The following is an 8,881-nucleotide window of genomic DNA, read 5'->3' as shown; positions in this document are numbered from 1 at the left end:
TTTTATGGTGACTGTGCCTAACAATACCCCTTTTTTATAGTAAATTCCCAAAATAAGATATATTCTATGGTGAAAAAACATAAAGGCTACTGTAGAATCATGGTAAAAATAACCATAGAATTTATCGTGTGATAACCATAAAATCTACTGTTGGTTTATAGTAACCCGCATAAAAATGTATGATGATTTGCACTGTTAAAACCATCCAATTACAATACATATTGTAATATTTATGGGAAGTTTATTGTTGACTTTTTCGAACTTTACTGGAATGGCGATGAAGCTACTATACAATTCATTAATACAGCAAATATTATGGATTTTGTATTGGAAATCTCATAATGCATTTTTTCCAATTTTTTGTTACAGTAAGTTTCATTGTAATGTTATAGTTGCGTAATGTGAACTTTTTTTTTTAATAATTTGAATCAAGTAATAAAAGTATTTAAAAACGAGTTATATTTTAAATACAAAACTTCACAAACGATTTTGTGAAAATCTCAAATCAAACCAAATCAAATTATTTTTAAAACTTAAGCATTAAAACATTAAAATACTTGAATTTTTACATATTAAACTGTTCCACAAAAATATTAAAATATCAAAATATTTAAATCTTAAAACATTAAAATATTAAAATATTCAAGTATTAAAATATTAAAGTATTAAAATATTAAAGTATTAAAATATTAAAGTATTAAAATATTAAAATATTTAATTAAAATATTAAAATATTAATATATTAAAATACAAGCTCTTCCCGGCAAACTTCGTCTTGCCCTTTTTAATTTTCCTGACGTTTAATGCTTGTTTGCTAATTCAGCCTCCTGTGATCAAAATTTGATTTTACGTAAATTTTCCCATACAATCTGCAGATGCTCCGGAATCGGTTCCAGAGTGGCCAAAGTAGAATTTTTTAGCATATAAACCTTCCTTGGACATATACGATCCCAACGCAACAAAGAGCACCTCAATCCGACGCTCCGTAGTGAACTGATTCGCGTTCGAACAAAACCATCGAAATTTTTTATATATATAGATTAAAATATTAAAATATTAAAATATTAAAATATTAAAATATTAAAATATTAAAATATTAAAATATTAAAATATTAAAATATTAAAATATTAAAATATTAAAATATTAAAATATTAAAATATTAAAATATTAAAATATTAAAATATTAAAATAATAAAATATTAAAATATTAAAATATTAAAATATTAAAATATTAAAATATTAAAATATTAAAATATTAAAATATTAAAATATTAAAATATTAAAATATTAAAATATTAAAATATTAAAATATTAAAATATTAAAATATTAAAATATTAAAATATTAAAATATTAAAATATTAAAATATTAAAATATTAAAATATTAAAATATTAAAATATTAAAATATTAAAATATTAAAATATTAAAATATTAAAATATTAAAATATTAAAATATTAAAATATTAAAATATTAAAATATTAAAATATTAAAATATTAAAATATTAAAATATTAAAATATTAAAATATTAAAATATTAAAATATTAAAATATTAAAATATTAAAATATTAAAATATTAAAATATTAAAATATTAAAATATTAAAATATTAAAATATTAAAATATAAACAAACAGTCTATCCTGCTTACGTCAGTGTATGTTTACATTAGGAACGAGCAGGACAGAATCTATATTTACAATTCTGCTTTGGCTCATTTACATTGTTTTGCTTGAAATGGTGTCGCAGAACTCGAATTTAATGTTATTTAAAATCAAGAAAAAGAAAAAACGAAAAAAAATCTTCTGATAATCGGAACTTTGGATAATCCAGACTTTGGATAATCGAGACATCGGATAATCGAGTCTGGATAGTACAGAGCGGATTTGCTAATTCGAATGGAACTGAATTCGAATGAGCAAATCCAAATTCGCTAATTGGAACAACCGACAGCTGTCAAAAGCTTGAAACCACGTGTTCGGAAATTGTCGAACAATGGTGTTGAAACGTCAACATCAGTTTGATAACTGGCATTGACGGTTGAGTGCTTTTTAATTAGAATTCGTTCGAATTAGCGAGCATTCCAATCAGCGGACAATTCAAATCAACAAATCCGTAAATTAACAAATATTTAACATTTAAACATTTAAACTTTTAAACATTTAAACATTTAAACATTTAAACATTTAAACATTTAAACATTTAAACATTTAAACATTTAAACATTTAAACATTTAAACATTTAAACATTTAAACATTTAAACATTTAAACATTTAAATATTTAAACATTTAAACATTTAAACATTTAAACATTTAAACATTTAAACATTTAAACATTTAAACATTTAAACATTTAAACATTTAAACATTTAAACATTTAAACATTTAAACATTTAAACATTTAAACATTTAAACATTTAAACATTTAAACATTTAAACATTTAAACATTTAAACATTTAAACATTTAAACATTTAAACATTTAAACATTTAAACATTTAAACATTTAAACATTTAAACATTTAAACATTTAAACATTTAAACATTTAAACATTTAAACATTTAAACATTTAAACATTTAAACATTTAAACATTTAAACATTTAAACATTTAAACATTTAAACATTTAAACATTTAAACATTTAAACATTTAAACATTTAAACATTTAAACATTTAAACATTTAAACATTTAAACATTTAAACATTTAAACATTTAAACATTTAAACATTTAAACATTTAAACATTTAAACATTTAAACATTTAAACATTTAAACATTTAAACATTTAAACATTTAAACATTTAAACATTTAAACATTTAAACATTTAAACATTTAAACATTTAAACATTTAAACATTTAAACATTTAAACATTTAAACATTTAAACATTTAAACATTTAAACATTTAAACATTTAAACATTTAAACATTTAAACATTTAAACATTTAAACATTTAAACATTTAAACATTTAAACATTTAAACATTTAAACATTTAAACATTTAAACATTTAAACATTTAAACATTTAAACATTTAAACATTTAAACAATTCAACATTTCAACATTTTTACTCAAAATTAAAAAAAAACACAAGGAACAAGGATCACAAAACGAACGCACCATGATTCTGAATCTATGTGCAGCCGACGCTCATGAAACGAACGCACCATGATTGAAGCGAGCTGTCATTTTTTTCACTCGCGCGTGCTTGCAGCATGTTCTTTCGTTGTGTTCGATTCGTTTTTCCGCGTGTAATTGGGGATTTTCTACATCCGGCGACTTCAAAGACTTAAGGTAAGTATTTGGATGGTGGAGAAGTTGGATGCGGCCGTGTACGGTTGTTCAGGCCGCTCGCACCTCCGTGGCAGTTTCCATCGTTGTCGTCGGTTGAAGATAATTTGTGCGTGTGCGGATCGGTTTGGAACACGGGGATGCTTCGGCTGTCATCTGCATACAATGTCACTGAAGCCTTAAAAGTGCCAAAGTTTTGGTGTCTAGTGTCAAAATTATGGGGAGTAACATGACGAAAAGGGCGCAAAATCGAAAGGACGAAAATATGTTTTTTCTTTATTTTTGTTTCGTTAGTTAAAATAAAATTAAATGTGTATCATTATCCGGGGCAAATCGAGACACATGGGGTGAATTGATAAGTGATTTTAGCAATGTTTTTGAACAATATTTGAATATTTTTAATTTGTTTCAGTAGGAATAGACGCAAAACAACAACATTAGTTTCTAAATTTGAACTTTTATGTCTAAAAACAGCTGTTCTGGCTTTCTTGTCGAAAATTTACCAACACATTGAAACCACGGGGTACCATAGAAGTTGGTTTGTTTGACTCAAAAACATGCTTTTGTAAAGCCCCACAACGTCCCTAACAATGGGCTATGCCATGTTCGTGGACTCGCTCTTAAGGTTTCCCAACAACATGGTTGAGCTCAACCGCCTCAAATTGTAGATTTAAATTAACATTATGATGATCTGTAAGTTCATTGGCCAAATAAGAATTTGCGGAAGACATTTCAGAGGATTTGAAATAGACACCTGCTGGGAAGCTTTTCCTGAGACCTGATGCTAAACATATATTGTTGTTGGCGGCATTTATGGTTTATTTTAATGAAAAGAATCAATATGAGCAGCTACAGGATTATTTTCCAAAAAATTAAATAAGACTTATTATATTTTGATTTGTGACCTCTGAAATGTTATTCCCGAAACAGCGCCACCAAATATTTGGTGGCGGCTTCAGCAAGCTACGTCAGTATCACGGGCCTGGTTTGGAAAAAGTTGCCAGCCGCGTTCGATGTATTTCCTGTATTTCCAATGCATCAAGTGATTTGTTGACATTTTTCGGCAGCCTTCTCAAAGGTCTTTTCCGGAAAAGATCCGCCAGCAACTGGTACTGGTTTGACTTTTGCGGAGGGTGCCAAATATTAAACATTATGTTCACTGCTTGCAAAAAAAACAAGACCGTTCGCACGTCCGGGATTATTCGTAGATTCCTGCGTCGTCGTATCCTTCCCCGAAGCAGCATCAATTTTCCAGTTTGAGAAAAATACATAAACAAACTTTTAGTGTTTTTTTCTCTCTAACAGGGACTTCTTTCACCGGGTGGAGCTGTTCGGACGGTCCGCTCCTGCTGCGGCATTCCCGGCACCCATCATGGCCACTTTAAGGCTTGCAAAGTGTCGAACGGTTGGACAAACCTTCCGAGAGACAAATCTGGCTAAGAGATGTTCAAAATTTTTAGCAACTTAGGGTGAGTTTTAACGGTAATGGATTTTTTTACTTTGGAAATTTACGGTTATTCGGAATCCAACTACGCAGCAGGAGATATTTTCCGGGCGGCGCGCTGTTCGCCTAAACATACGAGTTGCATTGTTAATTTGATTTGGTTAACCGCGGTGGAATTTCTTGAAATAATAATTCGAACTGTCTAAAATCCACCAAAGCATCTACCGGTGGATACTTTTCTACCACAGTTTTTTGGGTGATCAATGCGATATATGCTTTGGTGGATTTTTGACAGTTCGAATTATTACAAGAAAATTCACCGCGGTTAACCAAAATCAAATTAACAATAAAACTACGGATTCAATTTATTTTCGTTTGTACACAGAACGCGACTCGCGAAAACCTCCAAAGATGAGGCACATAGGGGTAAAATTGTACATTTAACTTTTGGAAAATTAAAAAAAAAACCGCTCTATTTCAACAGTATTTGTTGGGAGAAGGCTTTGTATATACTTTCCAACTAATTTGCATGCTAAGATTAATCTAATATTAACTAAATTGATTACTTTTAGCCTTTAAAAAAGTTGAATAAACCATTTCACCCCAATGTTCCCAATTTTTCGCGTCTCGCGATTCGAGCCTTTGTGTTGCTACCATCTAGTTTTGTCCCGGGATATTTTGTGTGAACAATAATATATGTGTTTTTGCTTAGTTTTTAGGTGAATTATCTTTAATTGATTGATTTTCTCTCCTGATTTTCTGGCTGCTACAGAACCGGCACCGGCTGTGGGAATTCCAGATCGCTGTCGGCGTTCCGTTCCTGGTGTTTGTTAGGGATGTGCAGACGCACTGGACTCAAACTGCCGGCAGTGCAACGAGGGTTAGGCGATACCATAGCGCAACGACGTGCAACAAGTGAAATCTCTCGCTGAAGAAGCACTTCGAACCGGCCGTACTTCTGGAGACAAATAGCTATACGTAAGTTGTGTCGGATGGAGAAAGTGTAGATTGTTTTTAATTGAGTGTTTATAATTTCAGAATTGAGGACATCACCGAATTGACCCGATGTTTCCAGACGACAGGAACGACAAACACAAACTGCTGGGCAGTTAGGAATCTACGGATGGAGTGCAATGTCCCGAGGACCCGAGGAGGAACGTGTACCGATTACATCGATCGGTGTAATCGATGACGAGATTGAACCGGAATTACCAAAGAAAACGACGCGAAAAGAAAGTGCAAAATTAAGTGAAATTAAAGAGTAATTTAAAAAAAACTCACTAATTACTATCAAAAGAAGTGTATTTAGGATTCCTTTTACTGTGTGTAAATAGTTTTAGCAGCATCATTTAGTGAGGAATAAAAAATAAACAGTATAAAAAACAATAAAAACTACTGTAGTTATTATTTATTTCATTGTACGAATATAGTTTAAACAGTACTATTTAGTATGGAAAAAACTATGAAGAACTGTAAATTGACTGTGCAATCCATTGTAATGCTTGCTGTATTTATTATAAATGTATGATGTTTCATATTGTCAGGGCGAGTTTTTGGATGAAAAATGCAACATTAGATTAACAGTAAAATGCGTCGTATTTGGAAAAAAAATGTATGGAAAAATTTCGAAATTTTTATGGTACCGGTGCATAACAACCCCCCTTTTTTATGGTAAAATCCCAAAATACGACGCAAATTATCTTAAAAAACGATGCTGTCTACTGTTAAAACACTGTCAAAATGACAATATATTTTATCGTTTTGTAACGTTAAAATTTACTGTAAGTTCATCAGAAATCTTTATGCGGGAAATCTTTATGCGGGTACCGTTGCTAACCACCCGAATAAAATTATATGATAATATGCATTGTCAAAACCATGCAGTTACAATAGATATTATAATATCTATAGTTAGTTTATGGTTGATTTTTTTGAACTTCATTGGAATGACGATAAAGCTATCGTAGATTTCATGGTTACAGTCAATTTCATGGTTTTGTTATTGGAAATGTTATAAATTGAAACAATAAAACTACCGTAAAATACATGAAGACAGCAAATATCATGGTTTTGTTATTGGAAATCTCATAATGCATTTTTCCAAATTTTTGTTACAGTAAGTTTTATTGTAATGTTATAGTTGCGTAGTGTTAACACGGACGAACGGACATGACACGAGCATTTTGAATTTGAAGCTGATTTTCTTCTAATTCTTCTTATTTCTTTTCCTGCTTGTCTTCAGTGCGCAAACGCTCATGTCAAAACAAACTTTGACAGTTTGCGCTACTTGACAGTTTGCCTGATTTTTTGGTTGGTTCGTCGGCTGAAAAAACGTTTAAAATTTTCAGTTCGCGCTTGTAATTTAATCAAATTGAGAAGTTTCTAAAATCGAATAAAAATTAAACAGATCCGAACTTCCGTCAACAAATTTCTACTGAATTCTGCAATTTTTAGCAGTGGGCGGAGTGCTCAGTTAATGTGCGGCAGAAGATTTCCGGATTCGGGGTCGACAAGCTCAAGGACTCCAATCTAGAATCGTTCCGTGAATTGTAGGCTGTTCCTTGGCTGTACCTCCCTTCCCTGGTTCCGGTTGAAACAAGAAATTTTGTGCAAGAGGAAACCCAATTATTGGGATCACAATTTCGACAAAGCAGAGTGGTTGGAACAAGGGTTGAAGCTGGGGACGAGTTTAACGGTTACCTCGGTGGCTCATGTGTTGGACGACAAAGTCCAAATGGATCGGCAATCTGAACAGTTCGATCGCCCTGGTTGCCGAAGACGTGTTAGACTGCAACCCCAGCAGCACACACGTCGTTGCTGAACCGGATAAATCATCGTTTGGTTGAGCTGCAAGGACGAGTTGACTTTTACCCAACTGTCTAAACGAAATGGAAAAGCTGCGCGAATGTGCCTTATTTGTAGATCAAACAATAAAAATCTAAGAAAATTTACACCACATAACGTTTATTTAAACTGATTTTCAACCTAGCAAACCTCACACCATCGCTGCGAAACAATCTGGACCACAACAAAGCTTGTTTCTGAACTCCTTGGGAAGTTGCGGTGTCCTTCAGTTGGGAGGCCACTCCTCGAGCTCCGAGTGTTGAGGGCCTCCCTTTTCCATGGCGATCAATTTGGCCTAGGACTATCTATCGCTGTTATTTTTTTGTTGAAATCTGGAACCGTGGAGAAACGGCATCGGGATATCCTTTTACTACCAGCTGCGTGACATTTGATGGACGAAAACGAAATTTATTTTTATTTCATTTTGCGGATCAAGCATAAACAAAATACCTTTTAACGTTGTTAATCGCCCTGAATTCAAAATTTCTCGAAATTTGTGTGCATCTTTATTACTTTGTTTATTTACAAATTCCGTGATTCGCTTCAGATAGTATTGTTGATATCAATCAAAATGTACAACTACCGTTCACCGCAAAAAGAACAGCGCGCTGTGAAAAACTATTGGAAGCGGGAAAATCAACGACAATTTTCAATCACCGCAGCATGACAACATTTTGACTGAATTAGTAATAATACCAACACAAAAATAGTTCGCCAACGTGAACACCTGTAGCGCTAGTGTTTCAAGGCGGTTTTAACGTATTTTTATTCGGCTGAAATTTGAATTTTGCCTCAGAAAAATGAGCAAAATTTGTTCGTGGTGTCATGTCCGTTCGTCCGTGGTGTTAACTTTTTTTTAACGATTTTTTTAAAATAATTTGAATCATGTAACAAAAGTATTTGAAATCGAGTTATATTTTAAATACAAAACTTCACAAACGATTTTGTGAAAAGCTCAAATCAAATCAAAGTATTAAAAAACTTAAGCATTAAGACATTAAAATACTAGAAATTTTACATATTTAACTGTTTCTACACAAAAAAAATTAAATATTAAAATAATAAAATATTTAAATATTTGAATATTAAAATATTAAAATATTAAAATATTAAAATATTAAAATATTAAAATATTAAAATATTAAAATATTAAAATATTAAAATATTAAAATATTAAAATATTAAAATATTAAAATATTAAAATATTAAAATATTAAAATATTAAAATATTAAAATATTAAAATATTAAAATATTAAAATATTAAAATATTAAAATATTAAAATATTAAAATATTAAAATATT

General features: G+C 30.3%; 1 long non-coding RNA gene across 3 annotated transcripts; it reads left to right on the top strand.

Annotated features, from left to right (window-relative positions):
• Window positions 1-3,004: 3,004 nt before the first annotated feature.
• On the top strand, window positions 3,005-6,126 carry LOC119769954. Of its 3 annotated transcripts, none has more exons than XR_005278595.1 (3): window positions 3,005-3,293; window positions 4,576-4,759; window positions 5,507-6,126. It is a non-coding gene; the product is annotated as an uncharacterized LOC119769954 (long non-coding RNA). The 3 variants fall into 3 exon arrangements; XR_005278594.1 differs by lacking the exon at window positions 3,005-3,293 and having other exon boundaries at window positions 4,388-4,759; window positions 5,507-5,712; window positions 5,773-6,126; XR_005278593.1 differs by lacking the exon at window positions 3,005-3,293 and having other exon boundaries at window positions 4,388-4,759.
• Window positions 6,127-8,881: the final 2,755 nt, after the last annotated feature.

The sequence above is a fragment of the Culex quinquefasciatus genome, chromosome 3, assembly GCF_015732765.1.
Source record: "Culex quinquefasciatus strain JHB chromosome 3, VPISU_Cqui_1.0_pri_paternal, whole genome shotgun sequence".
Taxonomy (NCBI): domain Eukaryota; kingdom Metazoa; phylum Arthropoda; class Insecta; order Diptera; family Culicidae; genus Culex; species Culex quinquefasciatus.
This window is presented reverse-complemented; position numbering and strand designations above follow the sequence as displayed.